General features: G+C 42.7%; 3 long non-coding RNA genes and 1 pseudogene across 5 annotated transcripts; 3 read left to right on the top strand and 1 right to left on the bottom strand.

Annotated features, from left to right (window-relative positions):
* Window positions 1–10,540: 10,540 nt before the first annotated feature.
* LOC136459601 (uncharacterized) lies at window positions 10,541–11,971 on the top strand. Of its 2 annotated transcripts, XR_010760232.1 has the most exons (4): window positions 10,541–10,803; window positions 11,280–11,576; window positions 11,741–11,836; window positions 11,949–11,971. It is a non-coding gene; the product is annotated as an uncharacterized lncRNA (long non-coding RNA). The 2 variants fall into 2 exon arrangements; XR_010760231.1 differs by lacking the exon at window positions 11,949–11,971 and having other exon boundaries at window positions 11,741–11,901.
* Window positions 11,972–12,152: 181 nt separating this feature from the next.
* On the top strand, window positions 12,153–13,161 carry LOC136459602 (uncharacterized). Of its 2 annotated transcripts, none has more exons than XR_010760233.1 (5): window positions 12,153–12,200; window positions 12,292–12,369; window positions 12,515–12,806; window positions 12,889–12,988; window positions 13,068–13,161. It is a non-coding gene; the product is annotated as an uncharacterized lncRNA (long non-coding RNA). The 2 variants fall into 2 exon arrangements; XR_010760234.1 differs by having other exon boundaries at window positions 12,183–12,200; window positions 12,553–12,806.
* Window positions 13,162–13,487: 326 nt separating this feature from the next.
* LOC136459600 (phosphatidylinositol/phosphatidylcholine transfer protein SFH6-like) lies at window positions 13,488–14,876 on the top strand (annotated as a pseudogene).
* Window positions 14,877–20,833: 5,957 nt separating this feature from the next.
* Window positions 20,834–21,865, bottom strand: LOC136459599 (uncharacterized). Its single transcript, XR_010760230.1, has 3 exons — window positions 21,808–21,865; window positions 21,501–21,568; window positions 20,834–21,037 (listed from the first exon to the last, which is right to left on the bottom strand). It is a non-coding gene; the product is annotated as an uncharacterized lncRNA (long non-coding RNA).
* Window positions 21,866–26,075: the final 4,210 nt, after the last annotated feature.

Below are 26,075 nucleotides of genomic sequence, written 5' to 3'. Positions count from 1 at the left end.
AACATATCCTCCAAATAGCATTCACTCGTTCAGTCTGACCATCTGTCTAAGGATGATAGGCGGTACTGCGAATCAAACTAGTTCCTAAGCCTTTGTGTAAATGTTCCCAAAAGTGAGCCGTGAACTGTGAGCCTCTATCAGATACTATGGTCTTTGGTATACCATGCAACCTCACAATTTCTACGATATACTTCTCGGCATATTGAGGTGGTCGATAATCTGTTTGGACCGGCAAGAAATGAGCGGTCTTGGTAAGATGATCCACAGTTACCCAAATCGAATCATGTCCTTTTGGGGTAGTGGGCAAACCCGTGATAAAATCCATATTGATATCGTCCCACTTCCAACTAGGGACTGATAAGGGTTGCAACATACCGGCAGGTTTCATGTGAATGGCTTTCACTCGACAACATGTGTCACATCTGATAACATATGCTGTAATTTCTTTCTTCATTTTGGTCCACCAATAACGAGATCTTAATTCTTGATACATCTTACTACTTCCGGGATGGATAGATAGCTTAGAAAGGTGAGCTTCATCCATGAGTTTATTCCTAAGCTCTCGATCCTTGGGAACCACAAGACGGTTGTCAAACCACAACACGCCCTGTTCATCCACTTTAAAGTGTTGAGACGACTTTTCTTTTATTTTCTCTTTGATGTGGAATATCCCCTTGTCGGTTTTCTGGCCTTCTATTATCTTACTCTCCAAAGAGCAACTAATCTGAATACTATGTAACACAGCAGGATGCATTAGATCGAACCCATCTTCAAGTAATGGCTGCACATTCAAGTAATGTGACTTTCTGCTCAAAGCATCTGCCACTACATTGGCTTTTCCAGGATGATATTGCACATTCAAGTTGTAATCCTTTATCAATTCCAACCATCTGCGCTGTCTCATGTTTAGCTCTGGTTGGGTAAAGATATACTTAAGACTCTTGTGATCCGTGAAAATATTGCACACATTACCAAGTAGATAATGTCTCCAAATTTTTAGGGCGTGCACAACTGCAGCAAGTTCAAGATCATGTGTTGGATAGTTGACCTCGTGCTTTCTCAATTGTCGTGATGCATAAGCAATGACTCTCCTTTCTTGCATAAGAACACAGCCCAATCCAGTCTTCGATGCGTCGCAAAACATCAAATGGTTTCTCGATATCTGGTTGTGCTAGAACAGGAGCAGTGGTCAACAGTTTCCGCAAAGTGTGGAAAGCTGCTTCACACTCCTCTGTCCACACAAACTTGTGATCCTTCTATAGGAGGCTCGTCATCGGTTTGGCAATTTTTGAGAAATCTGGTATAAAGCGACGGTAATAACCCGCTAGTCCTAAGAAACTCCTAATCTCAGGAACTGTGGTCGGTGCTTTCCAATTCATAACTTCTTGCACCTTACTTGGATCGACTGAAACTCCATTCTCTGATAGAATGTGACCAAGGAAAGGAACTTTCTTCAACCAGAATTCGCATTTTGCTAAACTAGCATACAGTGATGATCCCTAAGTCTGGTCAAGATGGTTTCTTAGATGCTCTTCATGATCTTTCTCGTTCTCGAAGTACACCAGAATGTCATCGATGAACACTACCACAAACTTATCCAATTCTGGCATGAAAACTGTATTCATCAAAAACATAAAGTATGCAGGAGCATTTGTCAAGCCAAAAGACATGACAAGATACTCATACAACCCGTATCTAGTAGAAAAATGCAAGTTTTTGGTATATCCTGTGGCCTAATCTTGATCTGATGATAACCAGATCTCAAATCTATTTTGAGAAACACCTTGGCCTTGGATAATTGGTCAAACAGAACATCAATATGTGGCAAGGGATATTTATTCTTGATGGTCACAGCATTGAGTGGCCTATAAATCTACGCACATTCTCAACATGCCCCTCTTTCTTCTTTTTCATAAATAAGGCGGGACATCCCCATTCAGACTTGCTTGGCTGAATAAACCCCTTTTTTTGACAAATCTTCTAATTGCTTCTTCAGCTCAGCTAACTCATCTGGAGGCATCCGATAGGGTCTCCTCGAAATCGGAGCTGTTCCGGGGACTAACTCAATTCCAAACTCAATCTCCCTATCTGGCGGAAGACCAGGTAGCTCATCCGAGAATACATCCGGGAATTCACACACTACTGGAATCTGATGAATAGGAATGACTGCCGTAGCACATGTAACACTTATAAGGTCTGTTCTCCGAGGCAATGGTACTTGAAAAGTACCCTCACCCAGGGGATCCTTAAGGGTAAGTACTCGACTTCCAGTATCTATGACTGCTCCCCAATCCTTCATCCAATTTATCCCTATAATGACATCTAAGACTAACCCAGGCATAACTATCAAGTTCACTCAGAACTTCCTGCTACCTAATTCAAGGGTTTGCCCCTCGAACCATCCGATTGGTCAAAACATCAGCCCCTACTGAACTTATACGGTACCCATAACCCAGTTCTGTGCATAGTGTCTATGTTTCTGTGCAAATGCTTGACTCATAAAAGAATGCGATGATCTAGAATCAAATAGAACAACTGCAGGGTTTTCGTTGACAGGAAACTTACCAGCAGTGACGGGCTCTCCCTCTGGAATTTCATCCACTGTTGTACTATGCACTCTAGCATTATAAGTCTACTGCTTTCTTCTTGGGGCGGGTATGGACAAAACCTCGAGAAATGGCTGGGTTGATCACAGTTATAGCAGGGTCCTCTCACTGTCCCGGCAGATCCCACAGCTCCCTTGGAACTGCCTTGTACCGCAGTTGTGGCTGCTTTGTTGGGATGTACTGCCATCTTGTACGGCTTCTGAGGTCCACGGAAATTCTGACTTCTTGGCTGAGGTGGCCTGAATCTAGCGCCAGGTACCGATGGGCGATATGGAGGATGACCTCCCAATAGGTGCTCTAGCTTGCGACGGCCCACCTTCAAAGGCTCTCTTGCGTGTCTTGGCTACGGTGCTGGCGTTGTTATTCTTCTCCTGCTTCAAACAGTCGCTGATGAAGTCATTGAATCTGACAGCGGTTGTTGGTACCAACATGCTTTATCATTTTTGGATTGAGACCCCTCTTAAAACTAGCTATTCTTTTAGCATCTGTGTCAACCATGTCGGGAGCATAGCGACACAAGTTATTGAAGGCATGCAGGTATTGCGTCACGGTCTTGGTGCCCTGGTTCAACGCCAGAAAACTCTCCCAACTTTATCTCGGTCAGCCCGGGTGGAATATAGACTCCACGGAAGGCCTCAGCAAACTCTCTCCAAGTAATCTGAGCATTTGGAGGGAAGGTGGTGCGATGGTGCTTCCACCACATTCCCGTCGGTCCTTGCAATTGAAGTGCAGCATACTCCGTTTTTAAAACCTCAGTCATCCTCAACACATGGAATTTATCTTCCATCATGTTGATCCATTCCTCAGCATCGAGTGGCTCTATTGCTTCCTTGAATACGGGCGGCCTGGTGTCCATGAAATCTTTGAAGCTGCTATATGGTTCACTCCTAGGCCACCACCTTGATTGTTACCACGTTGAACGTTGTTGGCCTGAGTCAACGTATGCACTCGCTGCATAGCTCTATCACCTCTCTCAACCGCCTGATCTCGCTGTAAGTTCATATCAGCCAACTGCTCCTGCAAGCTAGCTATAGCACATGCCTATCTCTTCTTCTGCTTTTTCCCTTTTTGCTTATCCCCACTACGCAAGCCAGTCAAAGTCCAGTAGGTACTCTCGAGACCCTCATACGCTCTGATGGCGGCGAACATAGCACTCATTGCCTGGTTGTCGCTAGCCTGTCCTTCAGCTGGACCTCTGACCAATGCACTTCCCTGAGGCTGAACCCAAATGGCATCACGAGGATCATCCCTAGGAAAAGTGCCAGCTAGAGCTGCTGCAAGCTCACTGGGAAATCTGCTCATAATGTCCCTGATGACACGGAAGGCTGCTCCCTCTGCACCCTCAACTGGAGTGCGACCCTCAAACTCCAAATGCCAACCATCCCAATTTGGAGCATCACCGAGAGCAGGAACCGTGATCTCCACCACTGCAAGTCCATCCTCTGCTAACTGGCTCTCATTCCAAGAGTACACCGGCTCTTGACCCTCTGGGTACCCCACATCATGGAGCACTCTCCAAAGCAAAGTTGGCATGCCAAACTCGCTCAAGAAGGTGTCCGTGGTGCGGTGCTCCCTCAGGGCCAACGGACGTCGAGGTGCTCTTCCTCCGGTGGACTTACGGGCGGTCTGCTTCGTGCGGGCCATCTGTAGCAAAAGTTCTTTCATTACCCCGGGGAAACATATTTTAGGTGATACAACTTTTATCAAAAGGAGATAATCAATTTATAAGGGGAGGAATGCATGACATGAATGAATTGCACAAGTAACATGATGTATGTACGTGCCATACGTTCTCACAAACTTAGGAAATAAATAATTTCTAACGACGAATTCGGTGGCATACAACGATCTCTCAATACGTAGTTAATACGTTCTACACGATAGCGTTGTTGTGTACCTGCAGAAGATTCATTTCAGCCCAATTTCCAATGAATGCATAAAAGCAGTAAAGTTTTATCTACACGCTCTACACGAATCCCCAGATACGTGTACAACGGTAGTAACTACCCGAACCATCGTCCTATTGACGGCATCGCCTCAACAGACAGAAGACCCATACATGAGATACCTTTGTAAAACATGCATAGAACATGTAATTACTCCAGCATCATATAAGCATTCACTCTAGATCGGCGGTGTATCCGATCATGCTCTCACAACTCACACTTACCGAGGCGTAGAGGCAAATGATCCATACATTACCACTCAAACAAGTGGCGCTCATACAATAGCACGTTGTATGAGCGACGAAAGAGAAATATGATGCAAGAATCCCAGTCAGTACTTAATTAAGCCACCTAAAGTCCTTAACTGGGCGTAAAGGATATGATCACTGGCACACTTTATAGTTTTAAAATCACATTTTCCAAATGCCTTTTTGTTTTAAATACACTTGTGAACAGTAACACGCTAAACCATGCTCTGATGCCAGCTGTAACAGAACCGACCAATTATACGAAATTAAGTAAGGAAATCATCCACCAGAGCAGACGATTTAGCAAACTTAAGCCCGGATAACCCGGTAGTCCGTGAAATCACGAAGGATTTCAAACCAACTTCCATCCCAGCCAAGATCGTAATAAGTTTAGCGGTCACCATCACATATTACATAAAAGTTTGCATCATGGATACATCAGAGTTTCAACATAGTTATTACAAAACCAGTTCGAATAAAAGTAGTGGAAGTCATTTGTTCAAACCACACACACACGCGGAGTTCAAATATAGTGCCAGCGAATGATCATCTCCAACAAAAGCATCAGATGAGACATAAGGAATGACCATGCCCATGGTCCTAAGCATCACCCATCGCAGGATAAAGGCAGTTGATACAGTAGCCGTAATACATCTGCCCATCTGCAACAAGTGGAAATAAAACCCTGAGTACGAGAAGGTACTCAGCTAAACTTACCCGACACAACCAAAATAAGTGACACCAAGGATTATGAAGGGCTTTATGGTAGGGTAGCTGACTCATTTGCAAAAGAAGCATTTTTAGCATTTCAAGAACCTTTCTAAAAGCATCATTGCCAAGTTAATTATTATGAACCTGTCGACTAGATTTGCACCTATACTAGAGTAAATATGTGATTAAGTAGATAATGATAACCAATGATCATTAAACAACTTCCATACTGTCATATTCATTATAACTGTCCAAGTGTTCCATAACATTTACTATGATGAAGTAACTCAAGTCAAGTGCTCACTATCCAGGAGCGATGGCGATTCGAATCGATATCCTAACCAGCTGGTGATTTATTCCTTACACAAACCTCACTCACCGCTAAAGTGAGATATTGATCACCGAGTCAACTTTCCAGGAATCTTGAGTTTGCCAGGAACCACATGTACCCAGGGGCCGACCGACTGCACTTTGGTCTTATCATCCCGCCCCCGTGTCCTACCACACCTGCTCCGGTACAGTGCGTTGCGGGCAATCTACTCGGCCCGAAAAATCTCCTAGCTTCACGGTCGGAAGGTACTTTATCCGGCCAGCTAAATGTAAGGCATGCGTTCAACATGACTCGAGGCCCAACAACGGTCGGTCCTTAATTGACACAGATGGAAAGCACTACAGTCCAAAACTCTGCAAGTCTCCGTCCGATCTCAACTTCATTTAACACTTAGTTATACCATGACTTCATAGTCTTCCAAGCAGATCCAGGTAACCACCTATAGCTCGCAGGTGACAGGAAATCACCCGACTTCTACCGGTCTAAGCCAGCTAAGCATTGACTCGACTGCGGATACTAGGGTAACAAGGATATAGTATAACAAAGGTAAACAAGGTATAATGCAGCAACGGTTGCAAACAACTCTGAACGTAATGCATCAATTAAAGTAAAGCATTTAATTAAATAATTGCAAACCGAGAGAAAATGCTCCGGGGCTTGCCTCTCTCGAAGGAGCTCGGGCGGTGATCGGGGCACTCCGGAAGTTCCTCAACGTCCTCCTCGTCGGCTTCTGGCACTTCCTGCTGCTGCACCTCGAGCTGCTCCTCGGGCTCCTCGGGTATGACGACTGGGTTCTCGGTTTGTCGATCCTGTATGATGCAATGTGCGTAAGTGCTTATGCAATCGGTGCATCGGATGAGATGAATACAATGGATATGCTCGAATGCAAGGTAGTCAACATCATTCAAGAAAATATACTACAAGCACATGTCATCTACTGCATTCTCTTCTACTACTAATATGTTTAAGTCAACACACCTTATGAAATGCTTCAAAGATACACCAAAGCTATTATTATTAACTAATCTTGTATTAAAGATGATTATTTTATTTCCTTTTAAATTAGGGCTACAACAGCAATCTATATTTCTGGTGCTTATAAAAATCTGAGAAAATTACAGTAGCATGGTACTACTCTAATTAGACTACCATCAGATTTTCATGGTGTTTGAATGAGTGAATTAGCCTACACAAAAATCACAAGTTATGGCATGATTTTGTACATAAAAATACTTTGAACTGTGAAAAGTGTCAAACAACAGAATTAGTATTTTTCCTAGGTTCTTCATAGCATACAATAACTGTACAAAAATTGTCACATGCATGTTTTATACAAAATTTGTTCTCTAGCAAAAATAACAAAAATCAGCCATTAAGGTACTTGAACTACACCTCAAATTTTCCCACAGCACATGCATGAAACATATTTTTCCTAGGAAATACATGGCATAAGAAAATTAACAAACTTGGAATCATATTTTCTGAAGCCTATAGCTTTTTCTACACATTTTTCAAGTTATCAGCAATATACATGATTAAATAAAGTTCTACAGAAAAGTATCTCAAAAATGACATGCAATAATTTTCTCTCAAGTAGACCTGGTGATAAGGAACCTAGCAAAATTTGTTTCAACAAATTTGGAGCTAAAAGGAGTACACAAACATTTTCTAAAGCATTTAAATAGAATTCTGAAAAATCATTTTTGAAATCCTTTTAAACTTCATGCTCAAAACTGCTAGATACACCCGGTTTATCCACCCAAATCCCGTGCCAGAGAGACAGACAGGCGGGAACCCGGTGGTTCAACCGGCCCCACTGGCCAGCCACCCGGGGCCTTTGCCAGCCACAGCGGCTGGGCCCCGCGGGTCAGCGACCCAGTGGCAGGGAGGTGCCCGGCCGCGGCGGTTCTCGCCGCCGGTGAACTTGCCGGCGGTGAGGTCACCACTGGAGGCTTCCCTGAGACAAGGTGGACCTAACGGTACCCCTACCACGGCCAGTGGAGCTCGGGAGCAAGCCACCGGCGTCCATGGCGGCATGGTGGTGGCGGCTCAACGCCGGCCGGCCAGCTCCGGCTGAGAGGTGGCGCGAGGAGTGGCTGGCGAGCTCTACCGCGCTAGTGCGGTGCTGGTGCACGCGGAAAGAGGGAGATAGGTGAGGCGGAGAGGCGAGTCCCAGGGAGCGTAGCATTCCGGCGAGAGCGGAGCTCACCCGATGGAGCGATTGGCGAGGAAGGGGAGCTCCCCAAGGCTTACCGAGGCGAGCCCAGGGTGCGCGAGGTGACGGTGGAGCTGTAGGCGAGACGGAAGTGGTCGCCGGCGAGCTATAGTGGCCGGTAGCGAGCGAGCTCCGGCAAGGCGCGGCGTGTGGTGGCGATGGCGGGCGCGCGCGCTGCTGCTGTCCAAGAGAGAGACGAAGGGAGGAGCAGGAAATGAGATGCCGGGCGAGCTCTGTGTAGCTTAAGCAGTGGCCAGCAGTGCCAGAGCGGCCGCGGCGCGTGGACGCGGTGTCAGGCCGCCGTCGACGGGTGGCGCCACGCGGCGGGCAAGCCCTGACGCGGTCGAGGGCGTGGCGCGGCGACGGGCGCGGCGCACGCGAATCAGGCCGGAACGAGCGGGCCAGCGCGGAGCTGGGCCGAGGCGGGACACGCGCGGCAGGCGGGGACGCGTGGGCCGGCGCGCGAGGTGGGCTGGCGCGCACGGGCGGGTTCGCTTGGCGCGCTGGGCCGGCTTCGGCCGTAGGCCAGAAGCGAGGCGGCGGCCCGCGAAGGAGAAAAAGTCCTTTTTCAATTATATTTTCAAGGAATTTTTAATGCCAGTTTTTCAAATATTATTTTGAGCAAGAAAATGACCTCTTTTGAAAATGTACCAAAAATGAAAGTTGCTTAGAATTAATCTTCTCTACAACTTTGCTTTTAGGACCAAAGCCAAATTCTTTCTAGATTTTGAATTGTAAGATCAAAGTCCACGTTTAGCTCAAAACCCTAATTTTGGGAATTTATTTTTTGAAGCCAAATTTTGAATTAATTTGAATACAACATTGCTCCAAAAATTGAACTAAACATTGCTAGATGATCTACAATAGTAGCCAAACATGTTTTACTAACCTCGCAAAGAAAAATTCAAGGCAAAACAATTCTTAAACAGGTGTATGCAACATTCAGGTTTCACGCATGTTTCAGATGTTTCAAAGCAATGTTTCAATTGTTATTCACATGATTAAGCATGTATGATTTGGATGCTTGATGATTGCATGATATGCATGATTGCAGTGCCTAAATGCAGACATAACACCGGGGTGTTACAGGTTGCGGCACTGGTGTTTCTTTCGATATTTTGTGATTTACTGGGCCACTCGTGTAAGTTTTTAGTTATTAGTTGCACACTTTGCATTTATGATGATCTTATCAATGTAGGAAAACTGATTATTTTTTAATCCCCCACTCTATAGATGCTACTATATTCCTTGTATATGTGGAGGCACAGATCATTCACCATTACATGATACCAGTGCAATCGACAGGGAGTGCATTCAGTCCGAGAACCTCAGCTCATCACTGTTATTTGTCCGGCAACAGCTATGGACAAGTGAAGCCTTGTTCATCCTATGTTTCACTAAAACATAATATACAGAGATATACGCAGCATGCACTGGAAATTATAATATTAAAATTCTTCTTCTGTCAGGTTGTACTATTTTTCTTTAGTATAATTTTTCGTTTTCTCTCTGGTGGCCTTCAGCTTCAGTAGTATATGAGAGTTTGGATTCTTTGGGATTCTTCAGGTGCAACATAGCTGAATCTTTTCAGTTCAGTAAAGAAATAGCAATCATTTTAGGCCTACGCAATCGTCTGCTTGTTGATGAAGCTAGACGTCGTCGAGTTCAAGAATTTGCTAAGGGCACCGTGTCGCGTCTCATGGATTTAGAGAACTAATAATATTAAAAATTATTTACACGCCTTTGACATGCACTTTGAATAGATGATGTACATGAATTTAGTTTAATATAATAGTTATTTTATGTATTTTTATTGGTCAAACATATTCAAAATATGTGGATTGAGCATGTTTATCGACATATCGACATGCCTAATATTGACATATATACTCGAGCCTGCTACAGAATAATATGGAGATATGGCGGAATTTATTCGTGGATTTATTGGCGCACAAAAGAAATAGATATCGAAGATTTCTTCCTGCTGGATATAAAACATTATCTTAGGTGCATCACGAAAAGTTCTATAAAGTAGAGTTTATAAACATGTGACGTCGCGCTCTCCGTGGACTATTAATTTCATAAACTATGCTTTTTGATTAGCTATCACTTTAATGTTGATATTTAATTTTTACAATATTATTATCTTCTCGTGTGATCCGTGTATTTTTAGTACGAATTATTAGCATATCCGTAGCAACGTCCAGAGCAAGCTACCTAATCACACGGGGAAAAAAAAAAACCCGGAGGTCTACGTGCACGCCCACACCGCTCTACGCTAGCCTTCACGATTTGCGCGAATCTGTTGGTGCGCCAGGGCACGGGTGACGGACGATGGACTCAGAGCCCTCATCATCAGACACGTGGCAGGTTCACGTGCCGGTAACCGCCACCTCCTCGCACTTCGGAGCCCATGGACCTGGTCCAGCCGGGAACCGTGTTACCCCTCCGCCTCTCCCCTCTCTCCACCGATGAAAGGGAAAGCAGAAGCTTCTTTCCCCTCCCTCCCAAAAAGGCATCAAAATTCTCCGCTAGGAAAATCTTCAAAATTCTCCGCTTAGGAAAAAAAAAAAAACTAGATTCGGAGCAATCCATCATTTGTTTACTCCTCGATCGAGAGCCCCATTCGTTAGGGGTTAGGGTCGTAGCGAGGGCTCTGGAATTGGAATCCCAAGAGGAATCACACCCGGGTTTGGGCTTGCGGCGAAGGGAATGTCGGCAACCATCGACCGGCTCACGACGCCGAGTGAGTGCCAAAATGTGTTTGCTTCAACTACATGTTCTTTAGATTTCCTTATGCCTGGTGCTTTCTTGTTTCTTCGATGTTGGGGGTTGGAGAGTGGGGGCGTCTCGCTACTTTGGCTCATCGGTTCAGTTGTAACTCCGCTTTTAGTGGATATAAAGATTTCCTTCTGACAGTTGACTGCTGATAACCTGATAATTGATTGACGAACTCAAAATAACAAACGTGTCCTTCAAAATTCGGTACTTGATTCAAAAAGATGAGAATATTTCTGCTAGATTGATGCCCGCAGGAGGGGGCATTGAGTTTCAACCTTACGGTCTGGTTCGTATGAATGACTTGTAGTTTTACTACCAAATTTTTGTTCTTTGTGAAGCATGGCAATTTGCTAATTTGCCTACTGATTGTTATGACTGCTATACTGATTTCTGATTTCGATTTGGTTGAGACACGGAATGCTGAAAATAGTTTGGGTGCAGGTCATGAAGGTCATGCACACAGTGACGAAAAGAGAGAGTGCAATTCTGATGAAGAGAACTCAGAAGGAGAAAGAAAACCCAAAAAGGGTTCTTTCAAGAAGAGAGCAGCTACTGCAGGGGTATACATTTAGGCATTCCTTAAGCAGAAAGAGTGAAAACCAAGAATGATAACCATGTAGCCTCAATAAAAGACATAAGAGATGTTCAAGAGCTGGAGATTGTTGAAAGGTTCCGCCAGTGTTTACTTGATGAGGGCCTGTTGCCAGAACATCACGATGATTATCACACGATGTTGAGGTATTGCCTTATCGCATTTGCTCATCTTAAGTTTCTTGGTTCTTCTCTTCTGTCAGGGTTTTTTACCTCCTGCACAATATTTTTTATATGAAAAAAATCTCATGAATAGAAATTCCACCTCCTTATTTGGTTTAATTTTTTTTTCTATGCCTTAATACGTGTAGGTTCTTGAAAGCCAGGAAATTTAATATTGACAAAGCAAGCATATGTGGTCAGAGATCCTTAGATGGAGGAAGGAATTTGGTGCTGACAATATAGAGGTAAAGCTAACTATCTAATATACCATGATATATGCAGTGTAATTATTTCTTTTTTGTTTAATTTAAAAGTCCTAATCTGGTCCTTTAAGGAATTTGACTACACCTGAATTAGATGAAGTTGTGAAGTACTATCCAGGCAGTTTTTATCATGGTGTGGACAAAGAGGGAAGGCCTGTTTACATAGAATTAATTGGGAAAGTTGATACCAACAAACTAGTGCAAATCACAACTATTGACCGGCTATGTAAAATATCATGTCAAGGAGTTTGAGAGATGTCTCCAGATGAGGTTTCCTGCTTGCTTCTATTGCTGCGAAAAAGGCACATAGACTCATCTACTACGATATCTGGATGTGAAAGGCGTGGTATGTGATTTTTATTTACAAAACATTTCCCTCAACAAACTTTATTTTTAAGGGGGTTAGAGTAGCAATTACTTGTTTTTGTAAGGTCAAGGGCCTAAAGAACTTCTCGAAAGATGCAAGAGAGCTATTTATGCGGTTGCAGAAGATCAACAATGACAACTATCCAGAAGTATGTTATTCCGAACTTCCAGTACTAGTTTTTTTACTATCCGTCACTTCCCTGCCTCCCTGGTTATCTCTTCTACCTAATGTACATGGTTCCTTTTCAATTATCGCTGCTCATGAATTCACCATTTTTGTCTGGGCCTATACAGGGAAGTAATTTTCTAAGGCATTATGAATGATCTTGCAGACCTTATACCAACTTTACATCATAAATGCTGGCCAAGGCTTCAAGATGTTATGGGGTACAATAAAATCATTTTCTTGATCCAGAAACTGCTATCAAAAATTCATGTATGGTTGCTACTGTTTATTGCTACTGTCTTATCTTACTATTCATGTGTAGTTTTTGGTTTATATATACTGATTCTCACCAATCTTTTCCACATCAAGGTCCTCGGAAAACAAGTACCAAACTAAATTACTTGAAATAATTGATGGCAGGTTAGGATCTCAAATCCTGTTAACTGGTTTTCTGTTTGGAATTTGGATTCCATCCTAATGTTTTTCAATTCCATGTTTTCAGTGAACTCCCAGAATTTCTTGGTGGCAAGTGCAGGTGTGAAGAGTATGGAGGTTGTCCGAAATCAGATAAAGGCCCTTGGAAGGATCCTGAAATTGTCAAGGTATTTTCCTAGTGCTGTCCTCATCATTCTGACTAGTTGTCCTGTTTATAATACTGAAATAAAAGGCTTCAATTCTCAGAGGGTTATCAATGGTGAGGCAAACTATGGTCGGCAAGTTCTTGCTGTATCAAGCATAAATCAGAAGGAAGTTGGTTGTACTGAACACTCAACTGTAGCCTGCTTTACATGGACGTTACTTGGAACATCTTTTTTGAGATTTCCATTATTTACCTTATAAATCTTTCCCCCTTAGGAGCAGGAAAAGGCAATGATGCCTCTGCCGAATCTATTTCTGAGGTGGAAGATGTTTCTTCTCCAACGGCTTTAGTGGATCCCATAAGCCCTAATTTGAACCCATGTGGATGAGGCAAGTATCCTTTTACTCTTGGGCATCTGCAGAGTCAATGATAAGTATGCTATCCTACAGGTTTTATGACTTCAAATGATTCAGTTGCATATGTAAATGTCTCTTTTGGGTTACTGCTTCTTAATGGTTGAACTCTTTATAATCTTTTTAATTGATCAATGTGATGATCGATAGATGTTTTGCTGTTTACAGTCAAAATTTCCAGGATCATGCTTCCTCATCTGATGCCCCACCCATTACAGGGGATAGCATCCCTGCTGTTGACAAGGTCGTGGATGCATGCTCCAATGCAAGAAGCAGCTCGACGCCTTCCAGCTCAGGTCTTTATGTAATCATGTCATTCATAGACTAGACTCCTATGAGAAGTTCCTGTGATTTGTGACCAACTGCATTGAGAACTAACTAGATGCAATACTACACGTGCTGAACAGTCTAAATCTCAAATAGTGGTGCATATTGGGCAATTTCGACTGGTTTTTAAGATTATTATAGGATGATCTACTAAGTTAGCTTGGGAGTTACATTGACTGAGTTCTTCATGCATGCTTCATCAGGTTCTTTCTCCTTGAGAAATATACCGGTAACATTGGGAGGACTTAAAACTCGAATTGTCGCGTGGTCAACAGTCTTAGTCCTGAGCTTGTTGGCATTCCCTCCGTTCTGTCCTGAGCATAGCGACCAAGAGGCTCTCAACACCCAGGCCCATCACATGTAACCACTATAGTTGCTGACTTCCGTTCAAGGATATACGGGAAATGGCACCCTTACATCTGTATTGACACGCTTGGTGAATTGGAGGAGAAGATTACAGACACTTGAAGCAAAGCCACCCACAAGTGCCATTTGAAAAGGAGGAATTGTTACATACTTCCGTTTACCGCGTGGATGTGTTGGAAGCTGAACTAATTTCTATGAAGAAGGGTACTCTTGTTTTCTTAAAGAAAAAAAGTAGCTGTAAGCTGGTTACCAGGTTGACCCTAGTTTGGTATCTTAAATTTTTAAGTATATGTTGTTGTAATAATATTTTTCTCAGCCATGTTAGTTACATCAAGAATTTGGCTGTTCACTAAATTTCTTGATAATTTTGTTGTACCAGAACCCAGACGTGAAATCCTAGATTGATACATGGAGCTCATGAAACAGTTAATAGAAATGCTACTTTTCCTGTACTGAACATTTGTTTCTCTCGTGAGCAGGTCTTGTATGAGACATTGATTCGGCAGGATGAGCTGCTTGCATATATTGACCAACAACAGACAGCCAAATTTTGTGTAAGTAACGGCCGTTCGTATAGTTTGCCTTTCCTTTCAAGAGCATACCATTTTAATCTTCCCTCTTCTAGTCAATGGCACCAAGTACGCAATCTCATATTTGTCCATCCATCATTTGCAGGGGCAGAAGTTCTGCTTCTAACGCGTTTGGCTCGGCTCTCCGGGGCTCCGGCTCCTCCATGCAGCGACTGTGCAACCCTGTAAGATCACTGTAGCGCGCTACAAAAAAACAGCTCCGGCTCCTGTACAAGATGAACGTGGATTGAGAATGAGCTGCCGGAGCTACGTTTGTGGTGCTCCGCGGCTCCGCCACTGTACCCGCACAGTGGCAGAGCAGGAGCCGGCAGGAGCTCCACCAAACGCGACCCTAAGGGCTGGAGGGGCTCCGGCAGCCCTGGCTCCGAGCACTCTAACAGGAGTATTGTGGCGGAGCCCGCCGGACCCTTAGAACGCTGGCTCCTCCGGCTCCTCCACTTTGCAGTTGTATTTTGCCGAAGCCTGAGCCGCCAGCCAGCTCCGCGTTACAGTGCTGTACAGTGCGCCTGTGCAGGGAGCCGGAGCCGGAGCCGGAGCCGGCGAGAGCGGGTGCCAAACAGCCTCGAAGTACTGGAGTACCTGCCACCTATTTTCTTCTCTTTGGAGATGGCATGCTGCTATTGTGGACGCAGTATACTTGCAAATATCTTGGTATTTTGTTTTTTTTTCAAATATCTTCGTATTTTGTTGCGGTGTAAAGAATTACAATTTTTAGAAATAGATAGGATTGACGAGCAGGGTAGCTTCTCTTGAGATCTTGTTTCAGTAAAAAAAGAGAAGTTTGATATCTTCTGCGCATTTTCAAGCAGATGCAGGCGTAATGTTTCCAGTACTTAGTGCAAGGCTCGAGCGGTCTGGTTGGTGGATGGGGTTGGATCGTATATTTTGGTTTGGTTGGTGGACAGGGCTGGATCGTATATCTTGGGGATGCAAGTTGAGTGGAACTCTTTTAGAAAAGGTGTTTGGTGAGGTTGCACGAGCGGACGGAAGAAAAATAAAGATACTGTTTGGTTACCGCGAGAGGAGATACAATCTATCTAGCATGTGCACGGACGTGTGGATCTATCACCTTTATCCTACATCCACCGAGCGGCCCGGAAGTGAAGCATAATTTGGATTTATCCCCGACAATTTGCATCCACCGGTACGAGCACTGCTATGCATGTAGCCAACCAAAAACACTATTTAGACAATTTTATATGGCTCCACTCATATAGGTTGAGCGCTTGGGGTTGAGGTCGTGTTTAGTTCGGCCGATTGGGCGACGACGAAATCACTGTAGACACAGTGATGTTTTGTTTTTATTTGGTAATAATTGCCCAATCGTTAGGCTCAAAACGTTCGTCTCGCAAAGTACAACCAAACTGTGCAATTAGTTTTTGTTTTCGTTAATATTTAGTACTCTATGCATGTACCGCAAATTTGATGTGATGGGGAATCTTCTTTTTGCATAGTGTCGAAGTTGGAAATTTAATGGAACTAAACATGGCTTGAGATGGACCTGCCATTGTTTTACATGTGACGTGTGAAGAAGCATCCAAAAAGAACCATGATCAATAGCCATGGGGATGGGATGGACCTGCCATTGTTTAACACTAGTGGAATACGCGCGCCCTTGCGCGCATCGGGTAAGTGTATGTGCTGTAAATAGAAAATATGTCTTGGCAATGTTTACAATTGTCTTATCTTCTCTCCATACAACCTCAAAGACAACATGAATCATCAGATCGATATTTCACAATTCATTAAGGTCCAACTACAGCTTCGGAACAAAGCAAAGTAAATGTGGTCATTATGTGAACCTAAGGTAACAAATGCAGGTGTCTCAACTAATTTCAAAGTTACACATTCATGTACAATTATCATATGCTAGATTCATGATCCAAAGAGTCCTTAGAGTTTAATCCCATACAAATCCAGACCAACGAAACGGGCTGTAGATGTTGGCGTTTGGTTGTTTTTCTACACTGTTCACTGTAAGGAGCACATATTCTGGTAGAAAACAAAAGCAGAGAATGGGGATTGAGAGGACCAAATGAAGTGGAATGCTGAAGAGATAGGCACACGTCTTCTATTTGTGTGCAAGAGAAACATACCTATTGAAGTGGCACAAATGAAGGCTAGAGCCACACAGGCGCCTAGGATGTGGAAACAAAATGTCAATCAATCTGAAATTAACAGGGAAAATGGTTGTTGAAACATTAACTTTGGATCTATCTACTGTTAATAAAAATACTTGTTTAAAAAGCACTCCAAATTATAGCAGAAAAAGTCACAGTTTTGCAGATAAATGTAGAGCATGATGACTGTTAGCCGTGTCAGTTTATGGCATGGTGAATGTACCTGCCATCCACGGTAGATGACCCAATTCATGTTGTTTGCATCACGGTAATATCTCCAAGTCAAAGCTCGCTGCATGGAGCGTCTGCTGTGAAAGCAGATTTGCTTGTAGATTCGCTTTGCTTAAATGGATGATAAAGTTTTGGTGGTATATATGTTACCTTGGAAATGGCGACATATAAGTTAAATGATACTGCAATCTCTTTTGCAATTTCATCTGGGTGCATGCTGTATGCGTTTAGTCTTCCAATGCCTGTGTATTATTGATGTGTATCTGAAATTGGTTAATGGCGATGGTAATTCATGATGTACCCTTTGTATTGGGTACATATAATTGGCATACGATGGTGACGTAGTACCTTTGTTGTTTTGTGGTGCTTCCACAGAGGACCGATGGATGTACCGTGCTTTGAACAGGTGTAGCTGAAGCCTGTAATATGCATTAGATATTATATGAATATGTCAATAGATGACATGTCAGTAAAAAAAGATCATATTTTTTAGGGGTACAATGCTAATGGTTCACCTGTCTGGCAGCAAGACACTATTGTGTTTGAACCTATGTTCTGGAACTATAGTAATTAGGTGTGTTATTAGCAAGAAGGGAAGCCTTTTCTTTAAGGAAAGGGAAATACTATATCTTAACTGTAGAAGTATGTGGCCACCTCAAACTATGCATGAAGATATGATCGGAGATACATGCAGTAGACGATGCATTTGTCTCAGTACTGTCAAGAGTGATTTGCTTGAATACAGTACTGAGACATGGATTCATTCTATGATAAGACAAAATAATCTTGATTGACCTCATTTGCTATCTTATTTAGTGAAGCGGAACTTTCCTCAGAAAATAAAAATAGCTGATGGGAGCATTTGCTTTAATTTCTAGCAGGTTATGCACTATGTAACAAGAAAGTCAAATTTTGAACGTTTAAGGTTTAAATGAACCAGAAGTGTTCATTAAGCACATCGGTGACTTGAATTTCGAAAGGCATTAATATTAGTTGAAACTAATTAGAGTACCAGAACTATCATTTGTCCAGTGCACGTAGCTCCCGCTTGCGCAGGGTCAGGGGAAGGGTCCGACCACTTGGGTCTTTTGTACACAGCCTTTCCATGCATTTCTGCAAGAGGCTGTTTCCAGGACTTGAACCCATGACCTCATGGTCACAAGGCAACAGCTTTACCACTGCGCCAAGACTCCCCTTCTAAGACAAGCTAACATTCACAAATCATATTCCATTCATCGTATATCAGCAGTTGCTTTGTGATATATGATTATGGTTGTTCACTTCTTTTCCCATTTTTCAGATCAATCTAATCCTAGAATATATGAATAATTGAGAAGCTTTAAAGATAATAAGAGTGCAAAAAATCTGTGTGAAGTTACTGAAGCAGTAAGTATATATTGCAGTAAAAAACCCTAACAAATTTACCTGAGCAACCAATATCCTAAAATCTCAAATCATAGGCATCCATCAGACACAATCATAGGAGGGTACAATTAAGGATTTAGCTGCAGCAACAAATGAAAACAATTTTTTGATGCATTTACCATACTATATATGTCATCTCACTCGAAGAACAACAATTATTGATGCCTTTACCGTACTATTTATGTCATACATATCACTCGAAGAACAACAATTACTTTGGCAAAGAAGGAAACAATGGTTATCAGAAAAGTCAATAAGCTATGATGCCTTTTTCATTATCTTAATCAAGCATTGTATGTTTGAAAAGGACAAACGGATGTTGTAAATCGATCATTCTGAATAACAATAGTAGAATAGAATAGAACCGGCAGTCCGGCACGTGAACGTGCATATGAATAACCAGAGGTTACAAATTCAGCAAGCAACACTATGACTATAGGTGGAAAGTGCAACGTAGATGAGGAAAATAGAAAGAAAAGTAGGAGTTTAGCCCACCAGTCTGAACAACAGCAACCTGCGATTTGTAGGAGCAACAAAAGTGTCTGTTGGATCTTTGAAACAAATGAGAAGCACCCAAGATGTAGGGAATATAGACCTAACAAAAAACAGACACGCATATGAGCCGACACTGCAACGCAAAAAAAAAAGAAACAAAAACTGCTTAACAACAATGTATATTAGCAAAACCTTTCATAAGTAGGAATGCATCACATGAATTGGCAAATGCCTAGAACAGCCTTTCATAAGCAAAGAGGCTTTCAGCGTAATTTTAGTGATACGCAGCACACCCACACCATCAGCATATAATGAGCACATGTTTAGATTGCAAACAGCGGAATGTGTTTAGGTAGCAAACAGTGGAATATGTTTAGAGGGAAAATAAATTGATTAAAAAACATTAGAGCATTTTAGAGGTCTCGGTAATTTGGCCAGCATCATTTGTTCATGAACTTGGAGCTTGAAGGCATGATTAGAAATGGGTTACTCTCATAAATCGCATAATCTAAGTAACAGGTCATGCCTACTACAGTAGTACCTCACAAGCGAATGAACATCTTGATATCCTCTTTGGTTGCGCCTATCGATAATGCCCTTGAAAAGCAGTAGCCTATTGGGGCTTCACCCGTATAATCTGATACTAATCTTCATTCTGTATCTGTCTGGATAGATGAATGGACAACATTAAGATCGTTTCCCCATGATGAACTCATCAAGGTTTTGAAGATCGGTGGAAGAACACAGGCATTTCATTTACAACCATCAATTTTCTAAAGCTTTCTGATTATTTGCAGGAATCCTCATCAATGCGAGGTACAATTAAATAAACAATTATCTCGAATAAAACCTCACCAGGATGTCGAATAAGCAGGCACATGTATGCTGAACTCAAAGGGTATTGTTGAACTAACCTGCACAAACCTCAGATTTAGAAACACTATAAGCAGTACCATATATGTGCAGTTTGGTTGAAATTGGAATCATAAAAAGAGGTTAGGTTCATGTTGATCCCCACCTATTCGAGCACAGCATTCAGTACCACTCCATAGGCTTCCTCTATTTCCATTAGTATGATATCCTTGTTTTTATCTTCAAAAGAGCTTTGCCTGAAACTAGGTATCCATAAAACAAAGGTAACGATTCATATAGCGGGATACAGATGCATTTGTTGGGAAAGATTTCGTGTAATAGAATTACTAAGAACAAATCGCCTTCACACTATATATATGCGCAGCTGTTGGCATGGACTATTGCAAGGCTGTAGAAAAACTAACAACACCCGAAAGTAAGATCTTAGATGAAACTACTGTTGAGGAGAACTATGACACACTAAGTAAATAAATGGCTCACCTTCATGACCATAACCCTCTCTGTACGAAATAAGCCTAGGCAGTAGTGTGAATTGCATGTACACTTGATCCCTAGGCACCAGGACATATAACAACCGAATTGAAACAAAGTGCGAGATTAGTAGGCACAATAGGCTGTAATTAGATCAGATCCGAATACAAACGGATTAGGCTCGGGTCTGGGTGCTCGGCTTGGCACAACAGGAAGGGAAGCGAAAGGGTGGGCGTACCTGGTGGAGCAAACACAGACCGACGCCAATCAGCAACACAATAGAAGAAAGAAGAGGAGGGTTCTAGGGAGGGGCTTGGGGAATGAGAATACATTTTAACGGGTGCAATAGAAGCGTGACCTTTGGAAGCAGTTGGAGCTTGGCCGATGCAGCAACCAATGAAAGGAAAATATTTTATGTTCCCTGTTTAGTTTCCAATCCTTGAATTGACATAGTGGCAACAATAGTGATACTGTTAGGGAAATGAATTTTACATTAATTAGAATGTGTTTGGGAAAATGATAGATTAATAATTATGACCAGTTTGTAGCAGGAAGCCTTACTATGAATTATCAATGTAAGCAAACCCAAGTGATTTTTCATGTATGCGCACCAATAAACTTGAGACCCGTGAAACCCACATAGAAGGAAGAGTGAACAATCATTTTGCCTACACCTGGACAGAAGGCGAAAAGGGCTACTTCAACTTAGTCAAAGATCTGCAGCAAGTTTTTTGTATGGTGACATTCATTTTGCCTGCACCTGGGCAGAAGGCAAAAAAGGGGTAGTTCCATTTAGTCAAAGACCCGCAGTAATTTTGTTGTATGGTGACGTGCAAACTTCTCTCTACGGAGGATGTTATAAGGCACTCTGGAATACCACTTTGCACGAAGGGAAGTGTGGCATCGAAGGCATGAAAGCGGAATTTTTTTTAAATAATGGTTGGCTTATGTAAAATCGGAAATTGTGGATAATACCTAGATACTAATGCACCATTGAAATAGAATTCCTGGATGTGCATAGGTACTAATTATAGCACTAAAACACTAAGGGTAGCAAACTAAAATACATAGGTATACTACACTTCTGACAAATATATAACTTACTCGCTGGACCACTCAAAATTGTGCCATAATATAATTCTGAAGAAGATTTGTTGAATATATAAAATAAAGTGAAATTGGTAACACCATAAGATCATGGCACTTCAATTCAGTAGGTGTACCTTTTTAAGTGCACATGCTATGGCGATACAATTCCATTCCCTTGAAATTTGAGATAGAAACCTGCATACTACACATTAAATTGCAGGCAATTAGGAGGACTAAGCATTATTACATCATGATTAATAGAAGAAGGTAAACCAAGGCCAGCTATATGATGCAGCAAAAGAGAAATGGCTGCAGCAAACCAGGTGCCCAGCGGTGAACCCCTAATTCCGCACAATAAACAAAGCGGAAAGCATTCCTGTGGCATCAAGCCATTGGTGTATCAAAGAAGAATGGGAAAAAATCATAAAATGTGTTATTCACCTGCTAGCATAAATATCTGTTGGTAGCATAGTCTGACAAAGGTGGCACCTGGGCAAAAATTAGGAGCTGGTAAAATATATATACATTCTGAAGCCAAGGAGTGCATGACCGAAAATGGATTTTTAATAGAATTATAGGAAAGAGTTTAAATTACCAAGGGAATTCTTTTGGGCAATGTAGAACCCAGATTACATTAAAATATCATTTGGCTATAGTTAACTGCCATCTAGGATTCTAAAGAACACATTTGTTTCAGTTAACTGCCATATATAGGCAACCATAGTAGTTTACCTGAACCAGTTCAGCAAAGATTCTTCTTTTCAACAAAAGGAACAGATGAGTCTGATTCATGAGAAAAGTAGCAATAACAAATGCCCCAACTTTCATAAACGGATGCTTTAATGAAAAGTGAAAAAAGGAAACATATCTTGCCAACATTGGTTGGCCTAGCATTGCTGGTGGTTCGTCCAGCTAGGTTGGAATGCAAAAATCTGAAAGAGCACTGTAACATATGAAAGGTGTACAACTGTGAACTTTGTAGTTTTATTGCTTGTGCATAAGTATAGGTAGGGAACGACAACAGTTGAAGATTGCTCATAAATGTGGGATGAATTCGTTCGATTCAGAAATGAATGATGGTAAAAGAACATAGCACAGATTACGCACAATATATAGGCAATCCATGACATCTCGCTGCACAGAGGCATTAGATGTTTACAAATTGCATAGGAAGATAAGAGTTGTTGACTAATCAGACCCTGAAGTTATCTGAGAATAATTGATTCTACAGCTCTGATTCTAAACCCTAAAACTGCAAATGGCAAATACCTCAAGCCTGCAGGAAACATGTTGATAAGAGTGGGATTATCATAAGAAGATTAAGAATAGGCTGTAAACAAATTGCAACCTGCATGTGCCCACATGCTGCCTTTAGTGCTCTGGATCTCTAAGCTCATGCTGAGTTTTAGACGAAACCATTTGGCTGCAGAAGTAATTACTATGATGAAATGGCTACACAATAGGCTGGAGGTAAGTATCTCATTCTTGGGTAATCAATGTTACTCGACTGCACCAAAAATAGAAGGAAACTGATAAGAGTTTGAATCAATGCGAGAACAACATGACAGAACTTACTCCCTAAACAGATCGAGGAAGCATCGCGAAGAACAAAGGACTTATATTTTACTCACAGAGCTGCCATAAATAATTAGTGCTCCTAGAAACTACCCCCAACATGCATCTCTATTGGCTGAATTTTTTCTCTTTTTCTCTTAATTGGAACTCTTTGAAGTGAGAACCATGAGATGAATCAAAACTAAATGCAAAGAAGACAAATCACAATTTGCTTGTCAAATTATTCTGTGAACTCACATATTTGTTCTTCACAATTGCAAGCTGGACAGTAGGAACCCAAAACTGCAGCAGACATCGCATTCTCCTATCTAACAAACGTAGCACCTTGCCCTTTGTAGTGACCCTTGGTGTCCACCTCCGAACCTACAATTTTAGCAGACATAGGATTCTCCTCTATACATATACAAGAATAATACATCGGTAGTCAGTGAACGTATATGAACCAAGGGCAAGTAGACAAGGAAATTGGTATGTACCTTTGCATCGTCCAAAACAACATCTATATGTGGTATCAGACTATCATCAAGTGAGTGGTATCCCCGTATCCCATCTTATTAAGACACAGAGACAATTTGCTGCTTGCCTTGGTTGCTGATGTAGCATTCGAAGGAGATCGTTGGTGCCTCCAAAATACACAAAATAGAATAGGTAGAAAGAGATGCCAAAAAACAGGAATAACCAATCGACCAAGCTAAAAAGAGATGCAAAAAATAGAGTGGTGAGCGCTATAAAAATAGGATATACAATCGCAGCGCCTAGATAAATCAAAGAAAACTGTGAGATAAATAATAGTAATTTCCAGCGGCATTTGTCTTGTAAAGGTTTGTAAAATTTATGTCATAGCAATCGAAAATGTCATTTTTTTGTATGAAGACAAGATCTTTAGAGGCCTCAGGAACATGGCTATGATCATTTGTAAATCCGCTTGGAGCCTCAAGGCATGCTGACAAATTGACCACTCTCAGAAATTGCATAATATAAGTGACAACTCATGCCCAGTACCTCACAAGCGACTAAACATCAGATCATATCCTTGAGCAATGGGTATACAATTGTCATCACAGGCCGAAGAAAGGGGAAAACTGCATAATAAAAAAAAGACATTGCCAAATTAGTAGTCGTTATAGAACTGTCTCTTTGTAGAAGGTTTGGGTAAGTAACTGTGGAGCAACAAATTATCTGGGACAAAAAATTGTGCGGAAAGCATCTAACGGCATAACTCAAATTTAAACAATTGGTCTGACCATTTGACGAGGTTTCCTTAACTAAGTACGGAATAACAATTTGAAGAATCCAACATATACGTACGACAACATTTTAGAAAATAGTACCTGGCATGCATGGATTTTAAAGACTAACACGGAATTGAAAGCAAAAAAGAGCTAGGAGAGAAGCAAGGCAGCACATGCGTCTGTACTGGCTAGATTTGAAGCTGGGCCGGAGGCTTCTGACGGGAGCAGGCCGCGCCGAGGGGTACCCGCATCGTCGGGTACCGACGGGGCCCGGTCGAGCCGTTGCGCCATGAATCGCGGGCGGCGTTCTGGACGTTGGCACCGACCATTGCACGTCCACGGAGGAGAGAGGATTCTGGGGGAGGAGGCATCAAATGAGGGAAGAGAAGAAGAGGACTACGTACCAGTAGATGTGGCCGCGGAGCAGAACCACCAGCGCGGCCGATGATGAAGTGTCAAGCTAGGGTTTCGTTGAGGCCACGCGGATCGATGTCAGGAGGCAGCGCCGAGGAGCCAGGGGCAGCGGCGCCTACAGCTAGCGGCGGGGATCCACTGCGCCGCGCCGTGCCGTGCCGGAAGGCAGCGACCACCGGGGCCCTTCCGGACGGCCGTGCCGCACACCGGGGGTGCTGCCGACCTGGCCGCGCGCAGGGCGTGGAGGCTGCCGCGTTCGGGCCCAGCCTCTGTGCTGGCACACCAGGAGAGAGTGAGAGGAAGGAGAGGCGCGGTCGGGGGCAGGGGCGTGAGCGCAAGCAGCGGCGGCCTGCTGCGGGAGGAGGCGGGGAGGACGACGGGGAGGAGGGGAAGAGGTAAGGTGGAGACCGGTTTTTTTTTGTTGTCTCTTGAAGGATCACGAAGCGAAATTAGAAGGCCGCGTATATATTTGGTGGGCCGGCTCCGGAGCAAAAGCCGCACAACACCGAGGGAAGTTGAGAAAAGCAGATGAAAGCCACGAAGGAGCTGTAGAAGCCGCTTCTAGCCGAATCCGGTCCAGACAACCGCGGCCACACGATCGAAGATCTGACGGCTGAAAATAATTCGGGCGACGTGGACGGTGGTTCTGTCGGAGGAGCATGTCCGGCTTGTCTAGTTAAATAAGAACAAAACTAGGGTGTTTCAGTTCCTGGGTGTTGTTCATAGTAGTTTTCGTTTGTTTTTGATGTGTACTTGGTTGCTTCGATCAGTGAGTAGAAGAGTTGTTCATAAGTGTTGAGGCTGGAAGCTGATGGTCAGAAGCTAAGTGCAGAGAAAGTTGAGCAAATGTTGGAAGGTAAATATAATATGAGACTCCTTGATACCTATTCACTATTAATGCAATCTCATTCATATGCATGTGTGTAATGATTGTCTGATTTTGCTTCCATGATATTGTTACCCTATTCCTTGTGACATATTGAGTTTATGCATGTGGGTAATATGCTTAGCTTGCTTTAACCAATAGCTATGATATGTAATCTTGATTAACGATATATCCGACTCTATGATTAAAAGATGCTTTTTAGTAACATGGTACAAAGAGGCTAGAATATTGGGCCTTTCGTTTGGTGCGCTAGTTTCTCTCCATAAGGACTTCTCTTTAAGCGGTAACCTAGGATTTAACGTACAACCATGAGGGCTACATGGCTCTGACTTTGGCTAAATAAACATAGCTTTTCTAGCTTGTTAGTGATCGCCGAAAGGCGCAAGACGGTGGTTCTAATATGGGTATAGTTTGGCTTCTGGTCTTCTATGTACTACCATGATGGTGTGTCCACTATAGTAAGGAGGGTACCTATATCTGTCGGCAAATCTGGAACCTCGCGGCTCCTAACTTGTTAGAGGGACGTCTAAAAGGCTTCATGGTGAAACCCTGCCAACTCACCCTAGAAGTGGGTATAGAGGTTGGCCGCCTTAGGCGTATGG

The sequence above is a fragment of the Miscanthus floridulus genome, chromosome 6 (assembly GCF_019320115.1).
Source record: "Miscanthus floridulus cultivar M001 chromosome 6, ASM1932011v1, whole genome shotgun sequence".
NCBI lineage: Eukaryota > Viridiplantae > Streptophyta > Magnoliopsida > Poales > Poaceae > Miscanthus > Miscanthus floridulus.
The sequence above is the reverse complement of the archived record's forward strand: the minus strand, read 5'-3'. Positions and strand labels throughout refer to the sequence as shown.